The sequence below is a fragment of the Ascaphus truei genome, chromosome 3, assembly GCF_040206685.1.
Source record: "Ascaphus truei isolate aAscTru1 chromosome 3, aAscTru1.hap1, whole genome shotgun sequence".
NCBI lineage: Eukaryota > Metazoa > Chordata > Amphibia > Anura > Ascaphidae > Ascaphus > Ascaphus truei.
Window position 1 is genome coordinate 192161028 of NC_134485.1, and position 16570 is coordinate 192177597.

General features: G+C 40.5%; 1 protein-coding gene and 1 long non-coding RNA gene across 4 annotated transcripts in view; one reads left to right on the forward strand and one right to left on the reverse strand.

Annotated features, from left to right (window-relative positions):
- Positions 1 to 9216, forward strand: part of LOC142489308 (uncharacterized) — a 9304-nt gene extending 88 nt beyond the window's left edge. Inside the window, exons 1-3 of the long non-coding RNA XR_012799837.1 lie at positions 1 to 103; positions 8240 to 8382; positions 8771 to 9216. The exon at positions 1 to 103 is cut by the window's left edge and continues 88 nt beyond it. This is a non-coding gene — a long non-coding RNA (uncharacterized LOC142489308). The remainder of the gene's footprint in view (positions 104 to 8239; positions 8383 to 8770) is intronic.
- SRRM3 (serine/arginine repetitive matrix 3) overlaps positions 1 to 16570 on the reverse strand; it is a 524720-nt gene that overhangs the window by 438678 nt on the left and 69472 nt on the right. The window lies entirely within an intron of this gene.

Consider the following 16570-nt stretch of genomic DNA (forward strand, 5'->3'; position numbering starts at 1 on the left):
AACGCTGAGCCGGCTTCTTCTCAACAGCTGCGGTTGTGGTCTGGAGCTGCGTGGCGGACTCTGCCTGTCCCTCCTCCCCCTTAGCGTCTTCAAACGGGCAACCGTGAGTACAATATCTGCAACACGCTGGTGCTAAACAGGTTTAGCTAGTTGCCTCCTTGTTACTATCCACGTTATTCTACACGCTATTATTCTAAAGGGGACAGGAGGAGTGGTTATATAAAGAAATATTACTAACATTGTTTATAGACTCTTCTCAAGAATCTCCAAACAACCAAATATGCCTACACATATGTTGTTTCATTGAGCACCTAGGGGCTGCATTCAGTCCTGAGAATCTCTTCAATTATAAAATGTAACCCATGCATCTCAGAAGGTCTTCAATCTGCAGCGGACTGCCATATTGGAAAATGTCCTCCGGTATGCTGGCTGTCCCGTGTGTTTGTTCATTTTCCAGCCGACGGAGTATAGCGTCTCTGGCAGGCATAGCAACGATGCCTGCACATGCGCACTCCTCTACCGTGTGTCATAGTTTGCTGTGACTCGTAGAGACTGACGCGGATATGTAAACAGAGCGGGGCTCATGTGGGACGGGTGAGTGAGACAGTGAGGAGAACATACAAAATGACAAATGGAAGAGCGGGCATAAACATCAGCGTAGGATTAAAGCACACATGTTATTGAAGTGGCAGTAGCATAGAGACCAACAGGATGTCATCATAGCCCATCAGGGTAATCCAATATCCTAAGCTTAGTATGTATTATAGGTAGTACCACCATTTTTTCAGGATGCTATATGTTATATTACTATAAACAAACCAAATATGTTGAGGATCAAAAGGCACCACTGCGTAGTAACTCATACATTAGTAATATGAAAAATCAATGATCTGATATATAAATATAAATAATATACAATGACAACATAAAATATAATGATATATGTTAATGAATTTTATCCAATTGCTAGATGTACTGAAAAAATATATATATGAATATATATCAAATGAAATAATGAATCCAGACCTAAAGTGAGAAACTGTACACTAGACAGTAGAACTAGTGTCCAGATTCTCATTGAGACCTCCTAGACTCGAGCTATTTAGCTAGACTATCCAAAAGGTCGCCCTACGAGAAAGCACCTTGATTCTCTCACCTACCAGAAAAGAATAGGGGATTTGTTCCAGGCCCATTGCTTTGTGTGTAGAGATGTGCAAAGCTTTTGCATGAAGTTGAAAAATAAGCCCGTTTTGAGTCTTCCAGAAAGCTGCAGCTTAGACAGAGTTTGCAAGCAATTCTCTGAGCATTAAAACAATGAGCTTTGCAATATTGTTTAATATGCCAATTTGCTAAATTCTCTCAAACCTAATGTGGAGTCTATAAATGGGGCACACATACCATGTTTTGCTCACTGTGTGGCGATATATAAATAAGAGCTGCAAACTTGCAAAATCTAACACAATTTTTGCGAAACGCACAAACCCGCAATATCAAAAAGGGGTTGTGACTCCTTTTGGTTTTAGCTATAATTTCATTAATCCCATTCCTGTGATCAATAGAGGGGGTGAGTGTACCCCCTCTCCTCTGTACTGAATGAGGGATTCTCTGTACTGAATGAGGGATTGGCACCATTCTCACTACCCTGAGAAGCTCATAAGCAGTGTTCGACAAACCTATACATTTGCATGCCCCGGGCGAGTGGATTTAACATCGTGGCGAGCTCCTATTGGCCCAAGCAGCACACGTGTGGTACTAGGTGGCGAGCAGATTTTTTTGTTCGGCGAGTAGATTTTTTGGTGATTTGTCGACCACTGCTCATAAGGATGGTATTACTAGCATAACCATCAAAATCACGTAATATTAGGGTTACCAGACATCCCATATATATGGTATTGTACCTTATTTCATTGACTTGTCCCGTTGTCGCAGAATGGTCTGTGGGGGCACATAATTGTCCCGTATTTTAGTGCCTTGACGTGAAATGCCTGAACTTAAAATGACTGCAATTACATCAGTCATAAAAAAGTAAAAGATTTCTACTTTAGTGTAAACGTTACCTTTTCTGATAGATGTCGCCTTACTGAATTATTAAAATAATAAGGTTAGGACACTGCCTGGTCATCTCACTTTTTCTCCCACCACTACTTGATAGTTCAGTGCGTATCTTTCCCCGCTATGCCAAGAGCAGAGAGAGACGAGAAAAACCAAAGAATATAGGTCATATAAGTGTCTACTGAGAGAAGCTACAGTACACCTTGAAACCAATCAATCACAACACTAAAAGGAAGAAGTTTCCACTGCGACAACCTCTTATAAATTTATATTTTAGTCACAAAGAACACAAAAAGTGAAACTTTTTCTTACTGGAGCTTTTGCTGCTGTTAGTTTTGCTCTTATGCTTTTCTCGAGTGTCACTGCCGTTGAAAGGAAAAATGAGGATTGTAAATAATTAAGTAAATACCACGTTTATTTTTCAAATGTAGAAATGTAACAAGCAGTACACATTTTTAATATCACTATCATACATAATTGATGAGCCTTTAACTATTCACCATTAATCAACATGTGTTATATTTATTGCTATGTCCCAAGCATACGTTAACAGCTTAGAATTACAGCAGCATCTGCTGCAAGTGATGCATGTATCAGGTACACATCAAGAAATGTTGTCATATAAATAATGAAACACGTTCTATCTGCTTAATGGGATGTGTTGGAAATAGTGATTTAGTGCAAACACTTAACATAGCTTCCTGATAGAGGTGCAGGCTCATATTTACTAGGTGGTGCTATTTCATAAGTCACTTTTGATGCCAGAAGACAATTTAAGGTCCATTCGTGTCTTCATGCACCCGAAGAAATCTTAGGGAATAGCACTGCTAGTAAATTTATGGCAATGTTATATATTATTCATATGTCCATCACTTCCATCCTTTATTGTACTGCGCTATGGAATATGTTGGTGAACTTTCGGAGAATTATAATAATATTTCTAACATTTATCCGTTCTTTACTGATATTAAATGATAGCTTGAGCTTCTAAAGGGCTCAACATGAATCTCGCTAGCAGCATATCGTTTAGCCAACATGAATGCCATTAGCTAAAAAAAAACTAGGAAGGGAATCCTAAAGCTATCTATCTAAATTATTTATTCTAATAGAGTCCTCACATTTCTTCCAGAGAAATCCAGAAGTAATAGCCAAAGTTAGCTGAAAATGTTGTTGATTAAGCCCCTTGGTTCATCTTAATGGATCAGGCACTTTTTTTATGTCACTATTACACCTATATTTTACCATAGTACATGACATTTTTATTCAAGAGAAAACAAGCTGTCTAGACAGAACCCCAGGTCCCTCCCAACATAAAGGATCTCAATAATAGTGATTTGGTTCTGGCTTCCTGACTAAGGCCCTGTAAGCGTCTGGTACTATTACAGAAAACACTTTCCTGGGTTGCCCTTCTGACACTTACAGGAATACCCCGCATTAACATACTCAATGGGACCGGAGCATGTATGTAAAGCGAAAATGTACTTAAAGTGAAGCACTCCCTTTTTCCCACTTATCGATGCATGTACTGTACTGCAATCGTCATAAACGTGCATAACTGATGTAAATAACACATGTATTACAGGCTCTATAGTCTCCCCGCTTGCGCACAGCTTCGGTACAGGTAGGGAGCCGATATTGCTGTTCAGGACGTGCTGACAGGCGCATGCGTGAGCTGCCATTTGCCTATTGAGCGATATGTACTTACTCGCGAGTGTACTTAAAGTGAGTGTCCTTAAACCGGGGTATGCCTGTACTCAACTCTGTCCATATAAATGGACCGGCCTACCTTCCATTTATTCGTATAATAAGCAACTACATTGTCACTTATAGCAGAGGAATTAGGAGGGACACATCTAGGGAATACCTTGGCTACTGGTGCTATCCCTAAAGAAGATTCCCAATCAGATTCAGAAGACTCGCTGGAAAAATCATCCCAATCCCCTTCTTCTCCTGAACTAATCTCAAAATCAAGATTCCCTCCCACAGGTTCACAAAAATAGAGATCCATTTTCAGCCGCAGATGACATGCCTGCTCCCCAGATTGAGGAGCTGGTGATAACTACACAAGTTAAACCAGTAAATGGAGCCGAATTTAGTTTGTCTCAAAATGGCAACCAGAATCCTGCCAAAGGCCACTAGGCTGCATCGAGCGAGGATGCAGCAAGTACGTGTATCACAACATGTTCTATTAGGAGCACCCTATTCCTGTGGATTTGGGATCCGCCTATAGTGCGAAAGCCAGAACCAGCGATGTGACTGGCTCAGCCAGGAGTCCAGGTCACGCCCTGTCACTGTGGGACCCTCCTCTAATCTCCATCCGACCGCACCCTCAGTTCTTCGGAGCCAGCAGCAACTGAGGAGCTACCCTACCTGTGCTTCTGCATCCACGCACTATAGTCAAGTTTACAATGGCCAACTGTGTTATGGGACATTAGTCCTTGCCAGGGTGTTTCCTGGAGGTAAAAATCGGAGAGACCACCCGCTTGATGTGCTTGTGTCCCAATTGTGCTTTTCCGGGCTGAGACCTTATGTGGGGAGCTACGTGCCCGGAGTGTGGTGCAAGCTGTTTCGCACCCTGGCCACTAATATCTACGGCCTGTTCCTCTAAAGAGTTGACCGATCCTGATACCGGGTCTGATGATGGGGAGGCTTCCTTTGTTACCGTCAGTGTCGACTCAGTACCTGAGACTGTTCCTCAGCCAGAACCGATCCAAGAGCGCGCTGAAAGGCCCAGATCTTTACCCCGCATGAGCAGTGATCCAGCTCTTATGGTACAGCCCCCACTGGCCCATATACTGTACCTACTGTCTTCACCAAAGATAACAACCCTACCGGAGACCTCGAATGATGGTGCCGTTCAATCAAGAGGCAGCGACGGGTGGCTCTGAGGTGACAGCCTCCCGTGAGTTGACCTGCAGCCGAACCTCACCTCCAGTGAGTCTTCAGGCTACAGTATCTTCGGAGCGATGAGATACCAACCCTTTGCTCCCAGCAGGAACCAGTGGAGATGTTCAATGAGAAGGTACCCTCCGGACCCAACTTCGATGCAGTGGATGATGTGAGCGACCTTGATCAGGACCCCGTGATGTCAGAATTTGATGACGTCATCCCGAAGCCAACCGCCGGAGCGGACGAAAAATGGCAGATTCCTGCTCCCGTATACCAAGAGTATGGAGAATGTGAAGGAGAAGAGGGTGTCCACGGTGTAAAATGCTGAAGAGAGGTCGAGTAATATGAGCTGAGTGTAATGACCTCTGTCTTTGGCAGCATTGAGGTCATCAGATTTTAGTGAGGGCTGTTTCAGTATATTGAAGTATAGTTTACTGTTAGTACTTATAAACTTCATAGTTGCTGCAATGAGCAGGATTGAAGATGCCACTCAATGCACATCTTGCCACATGTATGTGCACTTGAACGTATGTCTTTTTTCAACCTCATCTACTATGTAACTATGTTACATCAGATTACTATACTTATCTGTTCATATGCTTCTCATGGAAGTGCAGTGCATTTTGGTTCTAAAAAAATACAGGCCACATTTAATAAGTGGAAGGTGTCTTATGGCAAACAATTGCTTAGAGGACCCTTGGGTCATATTTACTAAACACTCTTATGCTATAACACACCTTCCAGAGCTGGAAGTCACCTTGCAACCCATTCAGTATGCTACATCTGTGTATCTCAATAAACTGCATCAGTACTGCCACTAAATCGTATAGAAGTTATGTCATATGAGATACACAGGTATATAATGAATTACCTCTGATCTATACGTCCCTTGCTTTTCCTTGAATTTCCTGATGGTTTTTTCCAGATTAGGATCAGTCAAGTATTCCCTAAAAGTCTACTAGAAGCAACTTTTTATTACTGATCACTCAATAATTCCACATTTGTACTTAAATGATAACCCAATGTCTGCAATACAATATAGCTCATGAAAATAGTTCACATGATGTGTTTAAACAGCCCATGTTTTAATACTGTAAACATTTCATGGTGTCTTGCAAAGAGTGACAGCATGAAGCTACATATTGTGAATCTAATGTGCATTCATAGAGGTGATCTTTACTAATGATCAGTTATAATTCATCTAAGCATCAGAAATCTCATTAAGTGTCAGCTATTCAACAACCTGATCCATGTCCATGTACAACAGCACTTCAGTTCTATCAGAATAAACAATACATATAGTAGATGTGTTCTGACTCTACAGCCTCATCATTAAGTCTAATGATATTTTTCCTAAAGCACAGATATACAACTGAGCAGAAGCCTTTTCGGTAAAAGACCATGCAGACAATAAAGGTTCTTTCACTAAGTGACATTAGCTTAGTAGTTCTCTGTCAGGCAACTACTTTTATGGCCCTACCAGATGTGGTACAGTTTAGGTTACTTCATTCAGCCAACAATCTACAACAAGAGGTCTTTGTGACATTCCAAGGGACTAGAAGGAAAAAGAAACACCTTCTCAATATTATTATAGTCCTATTGGACTATTTCATTAAACCAGTCTTACCTGTATCAAACTTGACAGATCTATATTCAGGTGAGTTCTTTTGGACACACATAAGCAAAATTACTGATGAATGAAGCTTGACTAATACTCCGTTTTCTGTTTGCTGTTAAAGCTAAGGTGCTGGATTGCATATACAAGAAATGCTAATGGAAGAGCCGTTTCCCAGATTCCAACATATCCACATTACACTTTTTACAAAGGTCTTTTCCACGCAGGGTTTATATTTCATAACATATTAAAAATATATATTTAAAAATCAGAACGATATTTATAAAAAAATAATACTGTACATCTAGTATGCCTCCACACATAGCCAGATAGACGGGGGCAGCAGGGCCATTTGGCCCGGGCACAGACAGGCCCCAAAATGTATTCTAAGGTTATGTCTTCAATATACAGTATTTATTCTAATATATTTAACATATACCCTGGTGCAAATAAGCACCGATCAACAGTTAATGGGGAAGAGACGGTTGGACTATGTAGAGATAGAGAAAGATAGCGATGATGGCTTATCGACTACCTCTCCAAAATTACATTTTATTTTCAAATCGTGTTTTGTTGTGCTTTTGAATTAAGGAAACTGAGATTAGTGACGGGCATTCTCTTATGACTTATCATACTATGTATAGAATAAAGTAAGTATTGAATAAAGTATTGAATAAAATTAAATTTCCGTTTTTTTGACAGATCTCCATGTATCAGACCTCCAGGAATCAGTAAAAACGTTTTTTGACATGCTGTCCAACTTTCCTTCTGTCTGTATCCACGATAACTGCCGTTAAAATTGACAGATTTACTTAAAATTTGGAATGAGGGGTTTTATTCCTAAGGGAATGGACAAGTTCAAACTTGAGCCTGATCGACTCCCAGGAAGTGCCCTAAACACTCAAATCGTTTTATTTTAGAATAACTTATGAACGCGTTATTTGATCTTAACCAAATATTTTACATAATATTTAGAACATCTTTGCAACAAGTATGACATTATTTCATATTTTAAATGGTTTTCGAGATACAGTCCAGTGTCCCTCCACTATAGTGCATCGTACTCTCGCCGTGTGTAAGTGGTATCCGTGGATACGAATGGGTGGTGTTAGTGATGTGTTTTTGTTTCGCTGCAATATGTTGAGACACATAACCTAACAAAATGTTATAAACGCTGGCAACACGTGCGGTATTCGAGTTCGACACTGCTGACAAATTATAGGTAAGTAGCATTTTTTGCATCATTTTAATTAGTTTCAATTTTCAATTTGTATAATGTTATACAGGTCGTCAAATTATATTGAAATTATATTTAAATTGTGAAACATTTGAGATGTGCCCAGGCCCCATCTCACCTGTCTCAGGCCCTGCGTCCATATCTCCAATGCAAAATATTTGATTTCCTATAGATGGTGCCTTTTTGTGTCCAAAATATCCGCAGTTTTGCCATTAGGGGACTTTTATGTAGTCTCCTTTCCTCTTCCCTTCAGACTTTCCTAATCCAGATGTGTGTGTGTGTATATACCATATATATTGTTATATTTGTTTTGTCAATTGGATGTTTGATTGTGGAGTGGATGTATTATCGTGTGTACCATCAGGGATAAGGAGCTAGATGGGGCCTGCAGGGCCTTATGCAAAGGGAAGGCTTTGTGTGGATAACTGTCTGGTCATCTGATGTAGTGGCAGCATGGACCGTCCTGGTCACCACGGGTTCCTCGCTGGCTGGAGGCACTGTAACCTGAGGAACTAACCTTGAAAACCTGTCTTGATGTCTCGCCACACCACCGCGGAGTATCTCAAGGCTTCCTGTTCCAGCCTCACAGGTACGCACTGCACCAGTAACATCAGGTAGCCGCATGTTCTCACACAAGGTGGGGAACAGGTGATATATATATATATATATATATATATATATGTTGTCGGGTGAGGACCACGCGGTTAAGCCTGGGCTGCACCATGGACTGATCATCACAAACTGTCTGTAATATGAGAGACCCTATATGCCCATGGTGATCGCAGTGAGTTGGTTGTGTCCCCATATTTCATCTACCGGCTGGTAATTCGATGCTCTTTAAAGATACCTTTTATGTGAACTCTTCATATTTATTTCTTGTAAGTGTGCATTGCCTACCATCTGAATTAATTTATCATCTTCTTACTGTGAAGATAATGCACTAGGGGGTGCGCTTTTTCTTTTCTTTTTCATTTCAGTTGTGGAAGTGATTCCTCCTTTGGACTCGGCTGCCCCCCGCTCCTACATTTGGTTAATAGATTCTCCCTGATTTGAAGCTTGGAACAATACCTGCACTACCAAGTTTGCTTATTTGATCCTATACCCCTACATTTATATTGTTTTTTGGGGTCTTATTTATATTATTTTGCATATGATTTGAGAACTTTTTGCTTGTGTTATTGCGCTATTGTGTTTTGTTTTAATATATATATATATATAGCTTCAGCTTTTACGTTCTTATTGGGACATCAGTCTTGATCTCCAACAGTACCACGAGTGAGTGTAAATGTGTACAAGTCGCATGTCCAGTTAAAATAACTGTGTATACTGCAAGCTCCATGAAAAAGAACACCCAAATAATGACGATGACAATAATAATATATTTACTTTTTTTTTAATGATGTCCTGAACTTAAATCACTATATAGAATGTTAACATGGTGTTGTTGAATGCAGCTTCTACCATATAAAACTTAGACTAACAAAATAAATAAATCTGTGAAGCCAGCTGTCTGCCAGCAGCTAATTAAAGTTGTTCCTCATGGTCAGCTTCCAACAGAGATATTTAATTAACTTTCCCCACTCCCAGTTGAAACAGACACAAAAAATAAAAGAATAACTCCAAAGATTGGTGAGTGTACTGTACAAACTCTTACTGTATACAGTATATAATGGATCACTGGTTTAATGATGGTTGAAAATTCACACATTTCTTTTCAGTCAGGTTAGATACTAATGCCACATAAACAAATAGCTTCTAATAAACTTTACCACGTTAATGGACAATGATTTCCATTCCACTACTTGTTCTAAAATGAATCCAATAGTTCTCTTCTGGAAGAGTGGTTAACCTGTATCAGATAAGCGCAGTGATTTCCCCCTCAGAAGTTCTGCAGCCGCCAGGGAGGGAGAGCCGGGACAACTCTCCAAGCTGTTCCAGACTGGCGGCGCGGCAGCACCCTCGCATAGCAGTGACCCGGCTCCCGAAGCAGCAGCCGGCAGCTCACTGCCATACTTCTCACTGCCCTCTCACAGGGAGGGGAGGGGGAAAAACACATTCCAAGTGCTTCACTGCTGAACGGGTCCCGACAGGAGGTCAGAGTGTGTGTGTGGGAGAGAGTGTAAGTGGGAGAGTGTGTGTGTAGGTGGGTGAGTGAGTGTTTGTGTGTGTACGTGGGAGAGTGTGTAAGTGCGCAAGTGGGAGAGAGAGACAAGCGACTGGGGTGGGGAGACAGGGGGCGAGGGTTGGGGTTCCCCAGAATTTTAAAATCGAATTCTGGAGTTCCCCAACAAAAAAGGTTGAAAACCACTGAGAAAAGGTCACTCAGAAGTGAATCTGTCAAGCTGACTACATCTTACTCCTGATTCCACACAGCTAATTAGTGGTACTGTTTCATTTTCATCCTATGTTCCTTCTTGGTCCCTACACGCTTTAGAGCTGGCCTATACTAATGTTATGCGTATTGGTTCCTTTCCTGTATATTGTAAGTATGGCATTCAATGTGCTGTATATTACAAATTATTTCCCAGCTTTTCTTTTGCTTTGACTAGCTTTGTCTCTGTAGCTCAACCCAAGTTTGTATTTTTCTGGTCTCCTGCTGCTTTTCTCAGTTTACTATCACAACTCATTTGTTATCCTATCTCTTTCATATTACTTAGTATGCAATTACTGATATAGGAGAGGAGACAGGTGCAAGTGTAAATTGGAGACAGCAGGGGATAAAAGTGGTTGGATCTTGTTCTGTGGATTCTTGCATTCGTTGCCTTGTAGTAATGTTTACTTCTGATCTTTCAGGCTCTATACAGGTAGAAAATGATACAGCTCAACCCCCTTATAACGCTGTGCTTGGGGTCCAAAGAATCACATCGCGTTATATGCAGATCGCGTTAAAAATAATGTACAATAAAAGTATTTAAGATACCAATAATCGTGTTGTAAAGTATTCATAAATACGAAAATTGGGAGCCACGCTTGCACCGCGTTATAAGCAGATTCGCGTTGTAACGGATCGCGTTATAACGGGGTTGAGCTGTAATATTAAATTCATTAAGAGAATTTACCAAGGCTCAATGCTTTACAAAGTTTTTAATTAATGCTTTGCCAAAGGTTTGTTAATATGTCTTCATTGTGTCAAGTATAAGCTTACATTTGGGGAAAGAGAGAAACAACATAGAAATTCAGATAAGAACCAATTGGTCCAACTAGTCTGCCCATTTGCCTATTCTCTATGAAATCTCAGGCCATATTAGATCCTTTGATTGCTTCGTATTTAGAATATGACCACCAGTTTACAACTATTTATAAAATTAATGTGCAATTTATCAATGCAATATTTTGTTTTACTTGTAAAAAACATAAATGACGTTGTGTACATTACAAAAAAAATACCAAAATTAAGGAGTAAATAGAATACAATGATAAAAAGTATTTGTGAATTAATAAACAAGATGGGAAAAAAGCACCAAATATAAACTATAAAAGGTAATGTTTACCCATATAGAATCCTACAGATAATAATGGATAGGTGAAGGTGATACAAAGGAGGAATATTATCCAGGTGTTGTAGAAATGAGTGTGAATATGGTGTAACTCCCTTGCAAAACATTTTCCTATATGTCATTGTGTTGCATTACTGTATGGATCTGGCAGCTTTTACTGTAACACTATAGTAAATACGAAAGCTTCACATATATACACATAGACACCCCTATTCTAGTTTAAGACCACAAATAATCCTCAGCTATAGCTTAAATCTGATCTTCTTGTTCTGAACTCCTCATTCTCATGGAATCAAATAATCCTCTTGTACTCCAGCCATTATTAGACTAGTTTTCAACCCGTCCTCAATATTTAGGGTTAATCTCTATACAGCTACAAACCCGGCAACACAAATTGCATATATGTTTTTTATGGTAATGATCTATATGTGTTATAATTGCCTTTGTTTAGTTTATATGCTATCACTGTTTCATGTTTAATTTGAGCTATTTAACTTATTCCAGTTATATTATTGCATTCAGCTTGTATGCTAGTACACTTGATTAGTTAATTGTATTGTTGCTGGATCTGGTTGCCTAGCAACTTTGGGTATTTAACCAATCATCCCTGATGAAGTCATGTGAATAAACGCATAGGGATGTGCACTGGTATCCTATACCGGATGACACGGAAGCCGGAACATTGAGAGAAACTGGACTGATTCAAGACTCATCTGGCAGCAGTTTTCCAGCGGATCTAATTGAACGGACTCTTTAACTGTGTTTGAAACACTCTCATGGAGGTTTTTTACCACGAGGAAAGAGACACCCTGCCTGAAATCCTCTTGATGACATGTAGAGTTTTTACAGTCTGCCATTTTTAATCCTCCCCTTGTGAGTACAAGACCTTTTGACTTTTTTATTTTATTAAATTATTTTATACCAAGTTACGCGACGGAGCTTGCAATTCTTGTGTTTATATATATTATATATACATATATATATATATATATACATATATATATATATATATATATATATATATATATATATATATATATATATTATATATAAACACAAGAATTATACATATTTACACTATACAAAGTGAGATCTCCTCCTCCTGGGAACGAGCATATTTATATACATATATATATATATATATTCTTGTGTTTTTATATATATATATATATATATATATATATATATATATATATATATATATATATATATATGTATATATATAAACACAAGAATATATATGTATATATATATGCTCGTTCCCAGGAGGAGGAGATCTCACTTTGTATAGTGTAAATATGTATAATTCTTGTGTTTATATATATTATATATATATATATATATATATATATATATATATATATATATATATATATATATATATATATATATATATATATTGTGACATAGTCCAAAGATGTTAGGCAGCTTTCTGCCCCATTTTAGAGCAGAAAGTGCAGGAATAGTTACAAATGATCCGTTCCACAGCTTCCCATTAACTCAGGCAGCTGGATGGAAAATCCAGACCACAGATTACCATGGCTCTAGTTCTCCCTCACCTGCTCTTCTAATCACATGCACAGGTATTTAGAGCAGAGAGGTTTTGCATTTCTCTCTCTCTCTCCTTGGAGCCTGGAGGCTGGGGGTATCGCTGCTCCCCTGCATCCAGTATCGGGGTTGACGGCCCCTCCAAGTATCACAGTACCAGAGGATTTGCCTGGACACGGGACCGAGTTCCCACCACGAACAGATAAGACCAAACAAATGTTTACTGCTGTTGCTAAAAGACTGTGCTGTATCTAAGTGACCCTAAATGAGAGAGCATTGTTTTAAGCTGGGGAACCAGGTTAGTTGGCCAGCAGCTGTTAGAGAGACTGATTCTATGTGTAGTTAGATCCCTGAAAGGGATAGGATTTTGTTTATATAATTTGGTTTCTTTTTAGTGAAAATACAGTGTGGGAAATACTGTAACAATGAAATGAGTGAACTGCTGAATGAAAGTATCTGAGTACCTCTAACCTACACATGTTAAAGCTGCAGTACCTTACTTGGATGAAAATAAAGCAGGCAGAAGCCTGAGTTAAGCAGCTTAATACTTTGCATGATCCTGTTTTTTGTATTAAATAACCCTAGAAGACTGTGTCGGGAAGAACCCAGACAGACGTCAGCACTACAAAAGAGGGGCGTTTGTCACATATGGTGGAGAATGCGGGCAGACACTAAAAAGTCTGGGGGTTTGCAAATAAATGCGGGGGGTTAAAATGGCCGCCCAGCTGAACTAAAGTACAGATGCTATGAGTGAAGTCTGTCCCGCTGTGTATATCAGTTGTGCTTCTAGCATACACAGAGAATGTGCGAAGTGTGGATGCAATAGCACCCTGAACCCAAACAGAAAACCAAAATGTTTTGCTGAAGAGAAAAAATTTTTTTTGCATCTAGCAAGTGCTGTTTGTAAAGCTAATGCCTTTTGCTGAAGTGAGTGAATTTGCAGCTAGCAAGTGCTGTATGTAAGCTGCTGAAGTAAGTGAAATTGCAGCTAGCAAATTGTCCCTGCCGGGTTTCTAAAATGGCCGACGTGAAATGTTTGTTGTGTAATGTACGTAACCATACAAAACAGTGTCCCTTCAGGCCATACTATGATCACGACCCTGGAGGAGAGCCGTACCCACAGATGAATTTAGTATGCTGGGCCTGTCGTGAAGTAGGTCACATGGAAGATGTGTGCCCCAAAATTTTCAAAGACAAACAGCTGCAAAAGCAAGCAACGCCCTGTGAGTGCAAGCAAGATGTGGAAGCTGATAACAGTGAGTGTGTGCCCAGTACCACTGATATCTCTGGAGCTAATAAAGCAAAAAGAAAGAAAACTGTTCCTCAAGTCACAGGGGAAGTGACCGAGCCACTTGAACCTGCACTGTCAGGACATGCGTCAGAAAGGCGCCGAGATGAGCAACAGCCCATAGGGCCTGGCGCAATCGTCCCAGGAATGACGACACGCCTAGAGATGACAAAGGCTACTGCTACCATCATAGGCAGAGAGCCAAGCGAATCAAAGAAAACAAGAACTGACTGGAAACTATGCTATGAGATGTCCCAGAAAGATGTGCAAAACTTCATCACAGAGTTGGGGGTTTCTCGGCAAGAGGCTAGCGCGCTTAAAGCAGAGCTGGAACTCTCACGCCATGAGGTCTACGCTCGCAGCACAGAGCTGTGTACATTGAAGGAAACCTATGAGAATACCCTGAGTAATTTAGAGACTGTAAAAAGAGAGAATGTAAGTCTGACACAGAAAAATTCAGACTTGACTGACCAGATCAGTGAAGGTGATGAGAAGCTTCACCAAGCAGAAAAAGTGGAGAAGCAATTGATCCAGGAAAAGTTAGAAATGCAGGAAGCACTGCAGAATACAGAATCAGCGGCGATCCAGGCGACACAAACTGCAGAGCTCCAAAAAATGGAGGCGCTGATGCAAACCCAGAGCAAGCACCAGAAAGAGGTGAAGACCCTGAGGGAGGTCTGGCACGATCAGGTTGAAGAGCTGCAGAAGCAGATGGCTGAGCGCGAGATACAGTGCGCCTAGAGAGAGGAGGTGTCCGTCCGTCAGGTGGTTTGCCTGACACTGCGCTATAAAAGCGAGATGGCCGATATCTACAAGCAGCTGGACCACACGGCAAATGAGGGGGCCCGGCTGCAGCTGGAGCTGGACAAGACCCGGAAGGAGCACCTGCAGCTGCAGGTCAAGAATAGAGAAAATGAAACAGAGTTAAACCTCGCTCTGAAACAGATGACGGACATGGGAGAAGCGGCTAAAGTGGTTCAGTCGGGCTATCAATCCTACCTCCTAACCAAGCAAGCTGTACGTTCCTATACGTGTATCTTCAATGCTGTTGCAATATTACGATTTGCTATAAAGATGAAGTTGGAGAAAGAGATTCCAAGGCTAAAAGAGACACGGTCACAAAAGGAGACCAGGGAAAGTAAACTCAATGCCCTCACTGATGACAAAGAGGAAGGAGAAAGAATTGACTTTGATTGTGCTGCTGTTATTCCAGAAACAGATAGGCACCCTCCTGAGAATATACTCCCTGATCTGGGATTCAAAAATCCAGATCCTCAATTTCATTTACGTTGTCCAGAAGATTATCAAACTAGTGGACACACCCAGGACAACACAGAAGATGTTTTAGCCAAGTGGGTGGCAGTTCCTGAAAAAACAAACTTGTTGACAGATCCTGATGACATGGTTAATATGGACTACGTTTGTACAGAGGCAACTAGGTCTCCAAAACCCAAAGGCCTGGTAATGGCCACAAAAGGGAAATCAAAGATTGAAAAGAAAAAACAACGAAGGTTAACACGGCGCCTGAATAGTTCCATATCTCACCAATCTGGACCACACTGTGGAGCCAAGGAGAATCCGGTCCAAGGGTCTCATCAGAAGCTAAAGAAACAGTCCAGTCATTTGCAGGTTGCAGCGGGCTATGAAATAAAGTCAAAGGATGCAATAGACTGGAAGTCAAAAAAAAAAAAAAAAAATATGTTTGGGGGAACTGACCGATTTATTTTTTTTATTACACGTGTGGACTATGTCACGGACACTTAACTTTGCAAATAAGCATTTTGTCAATATTACAATGTTATATTGGTTCTCTGTGTTGAAAATGTAGCTAAACTACAAATTAATATACAGGGTTGATGGCCCTTAAGATTACAAGGCTGTAGTATAAGGAAAAAAAAATATTGGTTGCTTACAATATGGGAAAAAAAAAAAATGCCCTTTTCGGTTGGTAAATTTATAATAAAGTTCATATTCGTGTCATGTGAATACTTAATGTTGTACTGAGGAGTTAGCTCAAGTATTTCAGGTAGGACGCTCACCCCAGTGAGGTCCATGGCCGCTCACCCCAGTAGGTGTGAGCTGGGGAGGGGGATATGTGACATAGTCCAAAGATGTTGGGCAGCTTTCTGCCCCATTTTAGAGCAGAAAGTGCAGGAATAGTTACAAATGATCCGTTCCACAGCTTCCCATTAACTCAGGCAGCTGGATGGAAAATCCAGACCACAGATTACCATGGCTCTAGTTCTCCCTCACCTGCTCTTCTAATCACATGCACAGGTATTTAGAGCAGAGAGGTTTTGCATTTCTCTCTCTCTCTCCTTGGAGCCTGGAGGCTGGGGGTATCGCTGCTCCCCTGCATCCAGTATCGGGGTTGACGGCCCCTCCAAGTATCACAGTACCAGAGGATTTGCCTGGACACGGGACCGAGTTCCCACCACGAACAG